This window comes from Rattus norvegicus, chromosome 17, assembly GCF_036323735.1.
Source record: "Rattus norvegicus strain BN/NHsdMcwi chromosome 17, GRCr8, whole genome shotgun sequence".
NCBI classification, from domain to species: domain Eukaryota; kingdom Metazoa; phylum Chordata; class Mammalia; order Rodentia; family Muridae; genus Rattus; species Rattus norvegicus.
Genome location: NC_086035.1, coordinates 84,597,764 through 84,617,033, shown reverse-complemented (window position 1 = coordinate 84,617,033; position 19,270 = coordinate 84,597,764).

Sequence of the window (19,270 nt, the reverse complement as noted above, 5' to 3'; positions counted from 1 at the left end):
CAAAAGCAATCTGCAGATTAAATGCAATCCCCATCAAAATTCCAACTCAATTCTCCATAGAGTTAGAAAGAGCAATTTGCACATTCATTTAGAGTAACAAAAAACCCAGGATAGAGAAAACTGTCCTCAGCAATAAAAGAACTTCTGAGGGGATCACCATCACTGACCTAAGCTATATTACAGAGCAATTATGATAAAAATTGTATGGTATTGGTACAGAGGCAGGCAGGTAGATAAGCAGAATAGAAGTGAAGACTGAGAAATGAACCCACACACCTATAGTCACTTGATCTTTAACAAAAGCTAAAACCATCCAGTGGAAAAAAGATAGCATTTTCAACAAATGGTTCTGGATCAACTGGAGGTCAGCATGTAGAAAAGTACAAATCAATCCATTCTTCTCACCATGTACAAAGTCAAGTCAAAGTAGTCAAGGACCTCCACATGAAACCAGATACACTGAAACTAATAGAAGAGAAAGTGGGGAAGACCCTGAACACATGGGCACTGGGGAAAATTTCCTAAACAGAGCACCTTATATCAAGAATCTTATATCTTATATCAAGAATCAACAAATGGGACCTCATAAAACTGTAAAGCTTCTGTAAGGCAAAGACTTCATTTCCACAAAATGGAAACCAACAGATTGGGAAAAGACCTTTACCAATCGTACATGTGATAATGTTTTAATATCTAATATATACAAAGAACTCAAGATGTTAGACTGCAGAGCGTCAAATAACCCTATTAAAAATGGGGTACAGAGCTAAACAAAGAATTCTCAGCTGAGGAATATCAAATGGCTGAGAAGTACCTAAAGAAATGTTCAACAACCCTTAGTCACCAGGAAAACGTAAATCAAAACAACCCTGAGATTCCACCTCACACCAGTGAGAATGGCTAAGATAAAAAACTCATGTGGCAACAGATGTTGGCATGGATGTGGAGAAAGAGGAACACTCCTCCATTGTTGGTGGGATTGCAAACTGGTACAACCATTCTGGAAATCAGTCTGGAGGTTCCTCAGAAAATTGGACTTAGTACTACCTGAGGACCCAGCTATAGCACTCCTAGGCACATGCCCAAAAGATGCTCCAACATATAACAAGGACACATGTTCCACTATGTTCATAGCAGCCAAATTTATAATAGGCAGAATCTAGAAAGGACCTTGATGTCCTTGAACAGAGGAATGGATACAGAAAGTGTGGTACATTTCCACAATGGAGTACTACTCAGCTACTAAAAACAATGACTTCATGAAATTCATAAGCAAATGGGTGGAACTACAAAATATCATCCTTAGTGAGGTAATACAATCACAAAAATCCACACATGTTATGTACTCACTGATAAGTGGATATTATCCCAAAAGCTTCCATCATCCAAAATACAATCCACAGACCACATGAAGTTTAAGAATAAGAGTGGCCTAAGTTCGGATGCTTCAGTCTTTCTCAGAAAAGAAAACAAAAAAAAGAGAAATGGAGACAAAGTTTGGAGCAGAGACTGAAGGAATGGCCTTTCAGATCCTGACCCTCCTGCAGATCCAGTCCATATACATACAGCCACCAAACCCAGAAAATATTGCTGATGCTAAGAAGTGTATGCTGACAGGAGCCTGCCAAAGAGCTCTGCCAGAGCATGACAAATACAGAGACTAATGCTAGCAGCAAACCATTGAACTGAGAATGGGGTCCCCATTGGAGGAGTTAGAGAAAGGACTGAAGGAGCTGAAGGAGCTGAAGGAGCTTCCAACCCCATAAGAACAGCAATACCAGAGCTCCTGGGCACTAAACCACCACCAAAAACTACACATGGACAGATCATGGCTCCAGCTGCATATTTAGCAAAGCGTAGCCTTATTGGGCACCAATGGAAGGAGAAGCCCTTGGTTTGCCAAGGCTGGACCCCCCAGTGTAGGGGAATATCAAGGCAGGGAGGCAGGAAGGGTTGGGTGGATGGGTGGGGAAAGAACACCCTCATAGATGAAGGAGAAGGGGGCATTGGGTAGGGGATTTGTTGATGTGAAACCCTGAAAGGGGATGACATTTAAAATATAAATAAAAAATATCCAAAAAGAAAAGGACAAATAAATAAGTTTAAAATTTTTGTGCAAGTATAAGAAGAACCACAATGATGCTTGTATATATTTTATTGTACATCTGTGTATATATGTGAGAGCATTAGTTAACGCGTGCCATGGCAATCAGGAGAGCGGAGGACGGCTTTCAGGTATTGTGTTTGCCTTTCATTTTGTTGATGCTGGATCTTCCTTGTTTCTGCTTCTGGGCTGAGTACTCTATGCTAGCTTGCTAGTGAGTTCCAGATGGCTCTTCTATCTCCTGCCTCCCATCTTGTTCTTGGACTACTTAGGTTATAGACATACAGTAATAACACGCCAGTCTTTTCTATGTGGGTGCTTTGTATTAAACTGAATTCCTCAGGCCTGAGCCATTTCTCCAGATACAAGGATGCTGTGTGTTTGTTTGATTTTTTTAAAGTTTCACTGTATTTATGAACAGAAATTCCTTATTTAAATATACATGTTGATATATTGATGGTTAATATTTGCAATTTCTTTTTTTAATTTTTAATTGGTTATTTTGTTTATTTAAATTTGAATGTTATCCCCTTTCCTGATTTCCTTTCTGAAAACCTCCCCTCCCACGCCTCCTCCTCCTGCCTCCACCAGGGTGCACCCCCACCCATCCAAGAACTCTCATTCCACAGCCCTAACATTCCCCTATGCTGGGGCATCAAGTCTTCACAGGATCAAAGGCTACCCTCCTTTTGATGCTTGGAGAGATGTACAAAGAGTCAAGAAATTAAACCGAGGTGTGTAGCAATGGGGGATGGGGAACTGAGGGTAGCCAAAAGAAAATCACAGTGCCAGAAAAGCAAGAGGTTCCCAGGGACCAGTGGGGATGGCATTAGCTGAAATGACCAACAAAAGGGAGATAGAATCTGTAGAAACCATATCTAGAGGTTAGGCATGGCCCCTGGGTAAGGGATGAGGCCACCCACCCTTCTCAAAATTTTAACCCAGAATTGCTTCTGTCTGGCATTTTTTTAAATCAGAATTAGTAACTACTGAACTATTATAAATTAAGGTAGATTAAGAGGTGACCATAATAATTAGATTCAACATTTAACACTTTGTCAAATTGTTGTTTTAAAAACATTTTGATTTAGTCCCTGGGAGCTCTGGTTGGCTGGATCCCCCAGTGTAGGGTAATGTCTGGACAGGAAGCAGGGATGGTTGGGGATAGGGAACATCCTCATAGAAGAAGGGGGAGGGGGGACAGGATAGGGAGGGGAAACCAGGAAAGGGAATAAAATTTGAAATGTAAATTAAAAAATATCCAAGAAAGAAAAAGAAAAAGAAAACATTTTGAAAGATATCACAGGAGAAAAGTGGGGAAATTGCGGTAACCTCAAATGACAGAATTATATCAGTCATAATTTGTGCTAGGAACATTGAATCATGAGTGTTTAAAAAATTATCAACAAATGGTCTGAGATTTGAAGTGATCAGTTATAAAAAGAAAGATGGATAAATCCAGTGTGATAGATGTTTTGTAACTGATGAAGTTGGGGCTGAAGCGATGGCTCACTTGTTCAGAGCAGAGGCTGTTCTCCCAGAGAACTGGAGTGTGGTTCCCAGCACCTACACTGGCCAACTCACAAGTAACTACATCCACAGAACTCACACACCTCTGGCCTCTGCAGGACTTAAGCGGACATATATTGCATTTTGAATAATAATGGTCCCCTGTAAGCTAATATATTTGAATGCTTAGCCATCAGAGAATTGCACTATTTGCAGGTATTAGGAGGTGTTGGTTTTGTTGAGGTTGGTATGATATTGAAGGAAGGGTATCATTGGGGGTGGGCTTTTAAGGTTTCAGAAGCTCCACCCAGGCCTCATGGCTCTATTCCTGCTGCCCGTGAATCTGTATGTAGTACTCTCACCTACTTCTCCAGTGCCATATCTGACTGCATGCTGCTATTTGCCCACTAATAGGATAATGGACTAAATTTATGCATGCACACACTTAAAAAATAAATAAAAGGTTGATGAAATTTGGACAAGTACAAATGTCTTGTTCTTAAAACTTTCCTTTTAGTCTAAACATTTTCAATGAGGTCTAAATTTGAAGTGCTTCTGTTAACAAGGGAAAAATAATGTGCCATTTTGCTTAAATTTGAGATTACCTGTTATATATTAATCACTGTGGGGTAACCCATGAGTCTGTATAAATGTAAATGAAGAGTACTTATTACTTAAACCTATTAGTTTTATCACTTCCTATTTCTTCCCACGATAGAGTACTCAAAGAGGGCCAAATTAGATGAAGTCTTTGCCTGTGAATATTTATGAAAAGTTTCTTTTCGAGCACTTTCAATTAAATTGTTTGGAAAGTTGAGAATCTTATTTTAGCTAATGGACAGGTAATTTAGAATGTTTTAGATTCAAATTACATATCCCCTACAATGTCATTTAAATGTCTACCCTCCAAAGCAGTGTTTTACTTTCTAACTGCCTAAAGGAAGATTTAAAAATAAATAAACATGAGAAAATATTGTTCTGAATTCAACTTGAAGCAATATTCTTATTTTCTTTCAGTTCAAATGTTATACTCTGACACAAGATTCAACCCAACCCCACCCCAAATGCCTGAGCCTTATGTATAGACCACAGAAGAGGCAAATGGCTCCAGCACCTGGTAGTACTATCTTCCTGCTTGGGAAATAGACTACAGTAGTGCCATCTTCCTGCTTGGGAAGTAGACCACAGTAGCACCATCTTCCTGCTTGGGAAGTAGACCACAGTAGCACCATCTTCCTGCTTGGGAAGTAGACCTGTTGGGATTTCTCACATTACAACTTATAGGTGATACAAAATAAGTAGCCCCAAAACTTAGGAGGTGGGTTTCAAAATGTACTGAAGGCAAAGTAAGTTTTTGTAACTTTGGAAACTTCGGGTAGACTTGGAAATTGGAGTGAGTGGGACTAGGGTACTTTGCTATGGAGTTTCCCAACTGCTGCAAGCATGGGTCAGTGATGCAGGGTGTGCATACAATCTTTTCTCTATGTCTCATCATGCCTCCTCTGGCTTCCCAAATCTCTCAGTTAACTCCCTTCCTGTGTCAGGAAAATATAGGTGGCTGTTCAAAATCTGTGCCAAATGCCCTGTGGTGAGAGGCACCTCCACTGGTGGTTTAGTTCGCCTACTAACCTCAACCTCAAGATAGGGGTTGGAGATGGTTTCTCCCATTTCAATACCACACTCAAGCTTGGTGTCTGGTCTCCATTTCTTTCTTTTGGTGTTGTTTCTCTCTTTGACTATTTATAATGATGGGATTAGATACATAAGCACTAAATTTTGCAATATGGTATTTTTACCCCAGCTTCTTGTTTGTTTAGATACAGTGGTTATATTTGTTGTTTAACCAAACCTTCAAGACGTAACTTTGAGATATTTTAGGAAAGTCTGTCTCAGGACTTACACTTAAATAACTTTGTGGGGACATGTAATCTGAAGTCACCTGGGACACAGGACACTTGAGTGGCTAGACCTGTTGTGATCTTCAGAGCACTCTCTGGATTCGTTTAACAAATACTCAAGTGTTCAGCTGTGCCCTTCTTCATAATAAGGCACATTCTCATTCCAACCACCAAACATTTTATTTTTGGAACTCAATCATTGTTTCCCTGGTTCTTATTTCCCTAAGGAGTCTCATCAGGGACATGCTGGTTAAAGAACTGTTGGAGCCTAAAGGCAACATTTATGAAATGGAAACTTTTCCAAAACTCTCAAGAGCAACTCAGGAGAATTACAGTGATAATTTTTCTCTTGAATGCCTGGTGTATATAAAATAATAGACTTAATGTCAGTGTTTTGGGGACTGAAGAAGATATTTTTTGTGAGGACTATTTGCAGTTAACTAGAAACAAATTTTAATTGATTGGTTTTTCATTTGTGATACTAGGAAAATATGTTCATCTGTATACTGAGATGGTTTTTTAAAGATTATATATATATATACACACACACACACACACACACACACACACACACACACACACACACATATTGTAGCTATCTTCAGACACACCAGAAGAGGGCATCTGATCTCATTACAAATGGTTGTGAGCCACCGTGTGGTTACTGGGATTTGAACTCAGGACCTCTGGAAGAGCAGTCAGTGCTCTTAACCACTGAGCCATCTCTCCAGCCCCTGAGATGATTTTTAAAGTACCTTTCACTCATCAATTTTGGCTATCAAATCAAAGTACTTGGATAATTTGAATCTTAAGAATATCAATAATCATTACAATATGGCATTATGTAACTTAATTTTACAATGTGATCAGTCTGTTTGATTTCTAAATAATAAAATCATGATTATGGGAATGTTTATGATCACTGTTATTTACTTTGCAAGGGAAGAATTTCTCTAATGCTACCATAAAGTATCAGTGTAATCTCACCCTTAATCTCTAAATATACCATGTCTGTGACTTGAGGCAAAGAAGCTGAAGGTCCCATTTTTCCACCCACCATTCTCATGGACTTGTGATGCAGAATGTACAAATGTCCTACGTCCCTGACGCTCACTAGAGTCATCACTGGTCTAGTGTGTCTAATGAGAACTGGAAACATCATGATTAGTGTAAGTGGAGATATTTCTAATGACATGAAAACTGAATTTTAGAGATAGTAGGAAAATATCAAACTATGCTTAATTTTTTATGATTATTACCTCTTGATAATATTTTTGACACAATAAAATATATTGTTGAAATTGTTTTGTCTGTTTCAACTTTTTTTACCTTTTTTATTTTTTGAGATTTTAATATAATTACAACATTTATCCCTTCCTAGTGCGAAATGGAAATTTCTGGTTTCTTTAACAACTCAGTTGTGTCACATGTTTTTCTGGAAGCTGTCCTGCAAGAGAGCATGTGATATTTTGCTGAAAACACTTGAGAGTGTGTGATAGTTAGAAAGAATATAAATGAATCCCACAGACAGTGAGAGGAGGCTCTTGCATTGCTTTGTCATGCAATGCTTCTCTTATTTCTACTTTTTACTTCATAGACAGAATTGTGCAGAAGAACTTCTCATGGTATTCCAGCTGATTCTGGCCCCTTCTGCTGACTCACGCTGATTCAGGGAGCTTCGCAGTTTCTGTTGGATTGAGTTACCACTACTGACTCATGTTTGGGTGTTGCTATGAACTGGACTGCTTGTATCCTGACAATGAAGAATGGAGTCATCCTAAGGAACAACTTATAAACTGGTCTAAAACCCCCTTTTCCTATTAATCTTTTCTTTCCTACATCTAGTTGGTAGGCTAGAAGGGAGATTAAAGCACTTAAAGACTTTAAATAAAGTAGGTTTTGAATCTATTACCAAACCATTCTTTTCTCAAAACACTCCCTTAAGCCCCTCTCCACTCATCTTCAAATTCCTGGGCTTTTCTTTTATTAATTCTTATTGAATGCATATATGTATAAGTAAATATATATTCTTAAATATGACATGCTTAGCATGTATAATCTTACTTGTATGTATGTTTTCAGGGATGAGCATTTGGCATTGGACAATTAATCTGTGTGCTTTTCCCTTGGAAGGCTACCTCTTCCCCTTCTGTATTTACCAGTGGTTCCTTGTGTAGGGTAAAGGTCATGTGTGCTTTTCCTGTCCACTTTGACAGTCCATTTATGTTCCCCTCATCTTTTGATTTGACTAAAATAAAGAATGTGAGTGTGATTTCCATTTTTATTTATTGTTAGTGCTGTTTTTATTTACAACAACAGTTGTTAGTAGAAAGCCTCTTTTAAATTATTTTTGTGTGTCATTTGTCTTTTCACATTCCTCATCCTGTGTTTTGATGAGCAGCTGTACTCTAGGTATAGAGACTACAAAAGGGAAAAGGATAGAAATGAATGAAGTCTTAAAACACCAGAAAATGACTACTTAGCAACTAAATAGAAAGGATTCTTGACCTTCTAAGAGACCACAGTGGCATGTGCTGGGATAGACTGAAGTGGGGAAAAAAAAGAGAATCAGAGTGCTAAATGATTCACCTGTGTTCAACATGAATTTTAAATAGAATGAGGACATTTTTAATGCTTCTTGTTTCCTAATTCTCTTAAGATAAAGATACTGAAAAAAAGGAGAAGTTTGACTTTCTAAGCTATTGTTGTGAAAATAAGAACCATAAACATTTCTGAGGCACAATCTTAAGACTTTTCTTGTATATTTGAAGTACAGTGTGTGTTAGGGATGGGGATCATGGATCAGCTAACCAGTGTGAAGCTTACTTTCTCCCTGCAGGTTATACTCTGATGTGTCTGGTGGGTGTTTGTTGAAGATGAAATAGCCACAGGACCCTCTTTGTGCAACAGTCACGTGTGCTCCTGCAGGCATGGCACGCTGAGGCGGAGATGTATGGTACAGCTGGCCCCTGCTGAAACCGCCCACAATTGCTTTTGCCCATATGATAATATTTAGACAAAGTCCTTGGATACTGAAGTCTAGCCAGTATAAAAACTGGTAATTCCGGACTTATGGAGATGGTTTAGTGTTTAAAGTCCTTGTCTGAATGCATGGGAAATACAGGTTAGGTTTCCCAGAACTCATGTAAATGCTCAGCGACCTGAGTCTGGTATCCTCCTGTAAGGAATCTTCAAAAAGCAGAGACAAGAGGGAGTTAACTGTTAGAATTGCTATGTGGTGGAGCTCTGGGTTTGACTGGGAGACCTTGCATTACTAAATAAGGTCGAAAAACAAGGAAAGAGTGATGTCTTGACATTATCATTGAGACAAGCTCACAGACCCACAGCATGTGTGCACCCACACACCACGTGAAAATAGAAAAAGAAAAAAAATGTTAGTTTCTATAGTTTAGATCCTAATTCTCCCCCCAAATCCACATGTTTAATTAGTAGTCAGCATTTGCATGCTCTTGAAAGTGATGGAATCTTTAACAGGTGTGGCTTCATGGGAGTTCTTCCCATTATTTTGGGTTTGCTCTTGAAGGGGCTTGTAGAATGTTAGTCTCTTCCTTCTGTGTTTTTCATTTTCCTGAGTCTTATAAGTTTCACCAACTTCCTAAGTCTTATGAATATGCCTTCTACCTCCATAAGGAGACATTACAATTCAGAGAATGTAGCTACATAGCAAGCTCCATTAATCCAGAGTAGTAGGACTTATGCAATAGTCACTTATGCAATAATGCAAAAATTACATTGTGGGAGATATAGATTCTAGAACCTAATATTTTAATCATGTTAGAACATCAGTCTGGCAGGAGGCATTCGATCAAAGGATCTGAGTATGAAAAATGATATGGACAAAGGGGCTTGCTATGCATCATCCTGAGTGATTTTCCTTCTAACTCTTGAGTGATCAGGGCAAGACTGGCAGAATAAATAAACACACATATTATAAAAACATAATGAATTGGTATTTTAAGTCAAAAGAATTGTAGCATCTTTCCCAAGTGTTTAGTACTTTTACCTGCATGACATAACTGGTAAATAGTATCTATAGTGACTCTGATATATTTTGGGAGTTCCGCTGTGTTTACAGTAGTCTGTCTCACACATGAACTGTCCTAGTCCTGTTACTTCCACCTTGTCATCTCATAAATTTACTTGTGCTGAGATGACTCCTCTCTAGAGCTTTCAATGCCCGCTTTCTTACCATGAACTGTCTCTACTAGGTTGTCACGCAGCCTCATTATTCCTGCCAGAGAGTCTCTATTGGATAGAGCCAATAAAAAAAAATCTCCTGTCCAACTCACTTTGTGGGATAACACTCTGTTCTATTTAATTTGCTGCAATTAACACTACCTAAAATAATGAAATTTTAACACATTGAATGATTCCCTTTAAGTTGCATTTCTGAAGAAATCAAAAGTGTTGAGATAGGAGCCTCATTGTTTATCTCAAGGCTCCCAATTAAAATGATGTCATCTGCAAAATGGTGTAAAGGTGCTTTTGAGTTGAAAAAAGTGTGGTAAATGATAAATTTGGCTTACAGCGATAATGCCATAATTCTTAAAAATTTAGTAAGGTTCATTGAGCTATACACTTTTAAAGGACAAATTTTATGACTTCTAAATTATGAAGCTATTACAATAAACTGAGATGTTGTGGACTACCATACTGAATTATGTTTTCCCTTTTATAGCTGCCTCCTAGGTCTTGGAATAATAATCTAGAGTCAGACTAATACCGGGCTATATCTGGATAGAGTTTATTGTGTACATGTTCTCTCTCCTTGTGAGTCAGTTACTTATCTCTTCATATCTCAGGCTAATATTTCTATTAACCCATTATTTACCCATATCCACACTTAATCATGTTTGTTCCATGAATGCGATCATCCCAATTATTTTCAATATCACCATACAAACCCAGTGAGTGCAATTACGTCATTTTTCTTAGCATATTTTATAGCCAAATAAAAGTTTCAAACTTGACACTAAATTCATTTCCATCCAGAGATAGTCCATGCTCTGGGTCTCATACAAATTTTAAGTACTACATTCACATTACAAATTCCTCTTGTGTGTGTTTGTTTTAGTGAACAGTATCATAATTATGTATACTTTTTAAACTATATTCTACAAAAGCTTATTTTTTTTGGAATTCTGATGATGAAATATGGCTCCTTTGGATTGTAGTCTACACTTAGTTTCAACTGCTGCCTGCTATTCAACTCAAGAGCACTATCTGTTTATTTATATACCCCATTGGCTAACATGTCCATGAGCTGTTTCCTCACACATGATGCTGCAATCGACATAAACACTGGGAGCAGTTGTTTCTTCAGATGCGTATCAAGAAGTGACATTGCTGGATGGTGTAGTATGCTGATTACAAAAGTACCTTTTACTTGCCTGATGTAATTGTTCATGTTGGAGGCTTAATGCCTCCATCTGCTAACCCAAGTCTAGACATGGATGCTTCTAGCCTTCATACAATCTTATTTAGGGCTGGAATGTTTTCAGTCTCTGAGACTTACTGCTGAGTAACTGACCTTTTCTAGTTCTTTCTGAACTCTGTTGATGGTTTAACTCAGTTCTTCTAGCTCACTTCTTCTGCCAGCTACTGATTCCTGTTAGAAGCAGAAGGGCAGTATGTGTACAAGAAGCCTATTGGCTTCCTAAATGCTTTGCCCGGAAGGTGGTACCCATGGACCATACCTTGGCATAACTGCTTTCAAGGCTATAGTCGGCAACATGGAATGTAATTTGTCTTCAGTTCAACAATCTCATCCCACCTAAAACTTTTGTTCTGGGAGAGAATAAGCAAGTCAAATCCATGGCCATCCATTTTAAGATATTGTTGTTGTTGTTGTTGTTTTGATTTATTTACAAATTTTAATTCCATTCTCCTCACCAACATTTTTACTGGCAGAATATAATTTCTATCAATCTTTAGGTAAAATAGAATCCTTTTCCTTATATGTCCCAGGTCTTTACTGAATTAAGAGAAAAATATTCTTTACTGTTTAGTTACTATAAAAAAAGAGAAAATAAGATAGATGAAGGTATTGACGTGCTCAATGTTGTTAGAGCATTTGTTTAACATGAAAGATGTTCTGGATGACATATACTGTACTACACATGGTGGTGCATGCCCGTAATCCCAGCCCCAGGGAGTGGATGGATATAGGAAGATCAGAAGTTCAAGGTCATCATAGCCTTTAACATAGCTTAAGCTACAAGAAACCATGTTTCAAAACAAAACAAGAACAAAAATAAATCAAATTTTGAATGATTCTGTGATGAGTAAGGAGGTTCACTGCAAATGATGCTGATTTCTCAAGGGTTCGAGGTCAGAATGTTTGTGTGCCAAAGACTCTTCACCAGCAACATGGTGACAATTTATTTTCTCTTTTTACTCATGCTGGAGTGAAAACATCTGAGCATAGGAAGTTCAGGAGGATCTTCACTTAGTTAATACTAAATAGTTCCCACTATTCAGTTTTGTTCATTATAGTTTCAAGTAGGCATCATCAATAAGGATCCTAAACATTAAATAAAAATTCCAGAAACCAGACAAGGCATACGTTTTAAACTGTACGCCATTCTGAGATATTGAATGGACTTTTGCACCAGCATCTATCTGCTTCCTGTTGTATCTCACCCACTGTATCTGTACGTCATATGTTATCAGCCAATTAGTTTTAGTGTCTATCTCTGTTTGCAGATCTACTGTCATAAGAGCATGTGAGAACTATCACTTTACATAACTTTTACTATAGTATATTGCTACTGTTGTTTTATTTCATTGCTGTTATTGTTAAATTTTTACTGTGCTTAATTTATTAATTAAAGTTTATGGTAGGATGTATGCTTGAGGAAATCAACACTATACATATGTTTTAGTAAAGTCAGTAATTTGAGAAATCTGTTCATGATTTTGCAACACAGCCTGGTTGGGAAGGAGGACTTTGTTCTTGTTGGCTCTTTAGTTAACGGTTTCTCTTTTTCTATTTAAGATTCATAATCTCTCCTGGCATGGTAGCATGCTTTTAATCCCAGTCTTAAGAAGAAGAGGAGGATCTCTGTGAATTGGAGGCCAGCCTGGTCTACATACTGATCTTCAGAATACCAGGAACTATATAATAAAATCTGTAAAAAAGATTGATAATCTCATTGACAAATATAGACATTCTATTGACAATTTTATTTCAGTTTTTAAGTCGAAAGAAATGCTTTCCTCTAAGTTTTTTCTTTTAGAAATGGAATGACTTTGTTTCTATTTTGTTTTTCAGTTTTTAACATTTTATTTCCAGATTTTATAATTTTTATTTCATTTAATCGTGTTGTGTTCATGCATGTGTGGGTAAGTGCAAGCATATGAGCACATGTGTGCATGCATGTGTATGTGCTGTGTGTGTGTGTGTGTGTGTGTGTGTGTGTAGGTGCACATGCATGCAGCCATGTGTGTACACCTCAGAATGCATATGGAGAGCAGAAAACAACTTGCACGTATCAGTTCTCTCCTTCCTTCTTGCGGCTCCCACGCAGATTGTCAGGGTTGGCAAGAGCTCCCACCTACTGGTCATCTCAGCAACACCTTTTTTTTTCCAGTAACAGCTTTAGTCATCCATCTTTGTTTTTTAAAATCCACTCCACATTTCAAGCACTTTAAAGAATAAAGTACCACTGAGTAGAAAGTAGAAATAGTGTCTATACATTCTGCTATCATATTTCCATCCAGAGTGGCTGTACCATTCTCCTTCCCTTCCAGCAAGAGATGAGCCCTCTTTCTGCTCCATCCACTCACTGGCATTTGACTGACGGTGTTAGTGCTTTAGAGTTTAACTACTCTGTCAGGTGTGCACTAGCATCTCAGTGTTGTTTTAAATCACTGTCTCTTTACTGTGTATGATGCACATCCTTTTGTAGTCTTTCTTACCATCTGTGTATCTTTGGCTAAGTTCTATGCAGATCTTTCCTGGCTAAACTCAGAGTGTTGGTTTTCTGATGGGGGGGATTTCCAAAAGCTTTTTAACATGATTACTTCATCATATGCTGTTTGCAGATATTGTCTCTCAAGTCTGTCATTATTTAAAAATTAGTATTCTCAATAGAACACTGGGTTCACATCTGTTGCTAAAGTACAAATTTTCTACAGTGGATCTAATGTATGAGTTTGGGTCTTTTCTAATCTAAGAGTTCTATCAGAAAACTCATCAATAAACCAGATCAACTAGGTTCTCCAAGTTTTGTTCCAACAGCTCCAAAATTTTGATTTTAGAATTAAATCTAGAGTCCTGGTGACTTGGAGTTGTCGTTCTTTTACTTATACTGACACATTCCAAGCTTCTCTCCCTGTATTTTCTATTGAGTATTTTATTCTTCAAATAAATACCCAGATATACAGGCATTAGCATTTCTATGACATTTACAACTCATTTTGAAGGGATTTGAGCTTTTCATATTTCTACCCAGCTTTATTATCATTGCCATTATTATTATCACTTGCTCTTTATGAGCTAGGGTCACGTGAGCCCAAGCTGCTCTCCTGTAGCTGAATAATTTAAACCCATGATTTTCCTACCTCCACCTCCCAAATTCTGGGGTTACAGGTGTGCACCACGATATCTGAATGACTGAGGCATTTTGACAGATCCATCCTTTGAACAGATCCTTGTTCAAGCCAATTATGAGAGCTTCTCAAGCAAGATTCAAATAATCCAATCAGCTCAATTTTGTAAATTTGACAAGAGTTGGAAATAAAGATTAATCATTATGAGAAATATAAACAAATGTCCTTGGAAGTGTTAGTTCATGAGGCTTTCTCTGTTAGAAACATCCATGGGTATGGTTTTCTTTATGTGTATATTATGCTTATATATCTACCAATTATAAATGGTGTATCATCAGCACAGGAAACTTCAGTGGTGATACACAACCACAGGCACTTTGACATGGCAAAGTATGTTTCTCACAAAGGCCATGCTTGCCTGTAGAATGAGAGACAAGTAGAGTTATAGCCAGTACAAGTGTTCCCAAGGAAGAGGTTTAGATTTAAAAGGCAGGGTTTTGGTTTGAAACCTGTGACCTGGTGGATGTTCAAAAGATGAGATGAAAGAACAATGACAAATATTACTGCCTAGGATGATAGAAATTAAACGTTTAAAAATAAAATTCTCGTTGAATGTGGCAGCACATACTGACAATCCAAGCACATGGAAAATAGAGCCAGGAGGATCATGACTTTGAAGCCAGACTGAACTATAGGGAAGACCTTTTCTCAAAAAGAAGAATATATATGATTATATATATATATATATATATATAATGTAATTCTCTTACATTCAGTAGCTATATAACCTTTGTGCGTGTATCTCTGTGTGTGCATGAGTGCATGCTGAATACATGCTTTGTTAGTTCTTCCCTCCCAAGTACAGAGGCATTATTTTTCCTGTTCACCATTTATAAATTAATGAAATTTTAAATGGATGGATAAATCACTTACAAATAAACACTTGTACAAACAAACGCGTGACAACATATTTCAGTCATGAAGTGCCTACGGACAAACTCGTAAACATTGGGGAAAACTGTTTGTCTTGTTATCTAATTACTAAGCATCATACAAGGAATTCTTTTTTTTTTTCTTTGCCAGGAAAATAATTTTTTTTTTATATTTTATTTTTTTTTTATTATCTTGAGTATTTCTTATATACATTTCAAGTGTTATTCCCTTTCCCGGTTTCCGGACAGACATCACCCTCCCCCCTCCCCTTCCTTATGGGTGTTCCCCTCCCAAACCTCCCCCCATTGCCACCCTCCCCGCATAGTCTAGTTCACTGGGGGTTCAGTCTTAGCAGGACCCAGGGCTTCCCCTTCCACTGGTGCTCTTACTAGGATATTCATTGCTACCTATGAGGTCAGAGTCCAGGGTCAGTCCATGTATAGTCTTTAGGTAGTGGCTTAGTCCCTGGAAGTTCTGGTTGCTTGACATTGTTGTACTTTTGGGGTCTCGAGCACCTTCAAGCTCTTCCAGTTCTTTCTCTGATTCCTTCAACGGGGGACCTATTCTCAGTTCAGTGGTTTGCTGCTGGCATTCGCCTCTGTATTTGCTGTATTCTGGCTGTGTCTCTCAGGAGCGATCTACATCCGGCTCCTGTCGGTCTGCACTTCTTTGCTTCATCCATCTTGTCTAATTGGGTGGCTGTATATGTATGGGCCACCTGTGGGGCAGGCTCTGAATGGGTGTTCCTTCAGTCTCTGTTTTAATCTTTGCCTCTCCCTTCCCTGCCAAGGGTATTCTTTTTCCTCATTTAAAGAAGGAGTGAAGCATTCACATTTTGATCATCCGTCTTGAGTTTCCTTTGTTCTAGGGATCTAGGGTAATTCAAGCATTTGGGCTAATACCCACTTATCAATGAGTGCATACCATGTATGTCTTTCTGTGAGTGGGTTAGCTCACTCAGGATGATATTTTCCAGTTCCAACCATTTGCCTACGAATTTCATAAACTCATTGTTTTTGATAGCTGAGTAATATTCCATTGTGTAGATGTACCACATTTTCTGTATCCATTCCTCTGTTGAAGGGCATCTGGGTTCTTTCCAGTTTCTGGCTATTATAAATAAGGCTGCGATGAACATAGTGGAGCACGTGTCTCTTTTATATGTTGAGGCATCTTTTGGGTATATGCCCAAGAGAGGTATGGCTGGATCCTCAGGCAGTTCAATGTCCAATTTTCTGAGGAACCTCCAGATTGATTTCCAGAATGGTTGTACCAGTCTGCAACCCCACCAACAATGGAGGAGTGTTCCTCTTTCTCCACATCCTCGCCAGCATCTGCTGTCACCTGAGTTTTTGATCTTAGCCATTCTCACTGGTGTGAGGTGAAATCTCAGGGTTGTTTTGATTTGCATTTCCCTTATGACTAAAGATGTTGAACATTTCTTTAGGTGTTTCTCAGCCATTCGGCATTCCTCAGCTGTGAATTCTTTGTTCAGCTCTGAACCCCATTTTTAATAGGGTTATTTGTTTCCCTGCGGTCTAACTTCTTGAGTTCTTTGTATATTTTGGATATAAGGCCTCTATCTGTTATAGGATTGGTAAAGATCTTTTCCCAATCTGTTGGTTGTCGTTTTGTCCTAACCACAGTGTCCTTTGCCTTACAGAAGCTTTGCAGTTTTATGAGATCCCATTTGTCGATTCTTGATCTTAGAGCATAAGCCATTGGTGTTTTGTTCAGGAAATTTTTTCCAGTACCCATGTGTTCCAGATGCTTCCCTAGTTTTTCTTCTATTAGTTTGAGTGTGTCTGGTTTGATGTGGAGGTCCTTGATCCACTTGGACTTAAGCTTTGTACAGGGTGATAAGCATGGATCGATCTGCTTTCTTCTACATGTTGCCCTCCAGTTGAACCAGCACCATTTGCTGAAAATGCTATCTTTTTTCCATTGGATGGTTTTGGCTCCTTTGTCAAAAATCAAGTGACCATAGGTGTGTGGGTTCATTTCTGGGTCTTCAATTCTATTCCATTGGTCTATCTGTCTGTCTCTGTACCAATACCATGCAGTTTTTATCACTATTGCTCTGTAATACTGCTTGAGTTCAGGGATAGTGATTCCCCCTGAAGTCCTCTTATTGTTGAGGATAGCTTTAGCTATCCTGGGTTTTTTGTTATTCCAGATGAATTTGCAAATTGTTCTGTCTAACTCTTTGAAGAATTGGATTGGTATTTTAATGGGGATTGCATTGAATCTGTAGATTGCTTTTGGTAAAATGGCCATTTTTACTATATTAATCCTGCCAATCCATGAGCATGGGAGATCTTTCAATCTTCTGAGGTCTTCTTCAATTTCTTTCCTCAGTGTCTTGAAGTTCTTATTGTACAGATCTTTTACTTGCTTGGTTAAAGTCACACCGAGGTACTTTATATTATTTGGGTCTATTATGAAGGGTGTCGTTTCCCTAATTTCTTTCTCGGCTTGTTTCTCTTTTGTATAGAGGAAGGCAACTGATTTATTTGAGTTAATTTTATACCCAGCCACTTTGCTGAAGTTGTTTATCAGCTTTAGTAGTTCTCTGGTGGAACTTTTGGGATCACTTAAATATACTATCATGTCGTCTGCAAATAGTGATATTTTGACCTCTTCTTTTCCGATCTGTATCCCCTTGATCTCCTTTTGTTGTCTGATTGCTCTGGCTAGAACTTCAAGAACTATATTGAATAAGTAGGGAGAGAGTGGGCAGCCTTGTCTAGTCCCTGATTTTAGTGGGATTGCTTCAAGTTTCTCTCCATTTAGTTTAATGTTAGCAACTGGTTTGCTGTATATGGCTTTTACTATGTTTAGGTATGGGCCTTGAATACCTATTCTTTCCAGGACTTTTATCATGGAGGGGTGTTGAATTTTGTCAAATGCTTTCTCAGCATCTAATGAAATGATCATGTGGTTCTGTTCTTTCAGTTTGTTTATATGATGGATCACATTGATGGTTTTCCTTATATTAAACCATCCCTGCATGCCTGGGATGAAGCCTACTTGATCATGGTGGATGATTGTTTTGATGTATGTGCTCTTGAATTCGGTTTGCCAGAATTTTATTGAGTATTTTTGCGTCGATATTCATAAGGGAAATTGGTCTGAAGTTCTCTTTCTTTGTTGGGTCTTTGTGTGGTTTAGGTATAAGAGTAATTGTGGCTTCGTAGAAGGAATTCGGTAGGGCTCCATCTGTTTCAATTTTGTGGACTAGTTTGGATAATATTGGTATGAGGTCTTCTATGAAGGTTTGATAGAATTCTGCACTAAACCCGTCTGGACCTGGGCTCTTTTTGGTTGGGAGACCTTTAATGACTGCTTCTATTTCCTTAGGAGTTATGGGGTTGTTTAACTGGTTTATCTGTTCCTGATTTAACTTCGATACCTGGTATCTGTCTAGGAAATTGTCCATTTCCTGAAGATTTTCAAGTTTTGTTGAATATAGGTTTTTATAGTAAGATCTGATGATTTTTTGAATTTCCTCTGAATCTGTAGTTATGTCTCCCTTTTCATTTCTGATTTTGTTAATTTGGACGCACTCTCTGTGTCCTCTCGTTAGTCTGGCTAAGGGTTTATCTATCTTGTTGATTTTCTCAAAGAACCAACTTTTGGTTCTGTTGATTCTTTCTACTTGGTTGATTTCAGCTCTGAGTTTGATTATTTCCTGCCTTCTACTCCTCCTGGGTGTATTTGCTTCTTTTTGTTCTAGAGCTTTTAGGTGTGCTGTCAAGCTGCTGACATATGCTCTTTCCTGTTTCTTTCTGCAGGCACTCAGCGCTATGAGTTTTCCTCTTAGCACAGCTTTCATTGTGTCCCATAAGTTTGGGTATGTTGTACCTTCATTTTCATTAAATTCTAAAAAGTTTTTAATTTCTTTCTTTATTTCTTCCTTGACCAGGTTATCATTGAGTAGAGCATTGTTCAATTTCCACGTATATGTGGGCATTCTTCCCTTATTGTTATTGAAGACCAGTTTTAGGCCGTGGTGGTCCGATAGCACGCATGGGATTATTTCTATCTTTCTGTACCTGTTGAGGCCCGTTTTTTGACCAATTATATGGTCAATTTTGGAGAAAGTACCATGAGGAGCTGAGAAGAAGGTATATCCTTTTGCTTTAGGATAGAAGGTTCTATAAATATCCGTTAAGTCCATTTGGCTCATGACTTCTCTTAGTCTGTCTACATCTCTGTTTAATTTCTGTTTCCATGATCTGTCCATTGATGA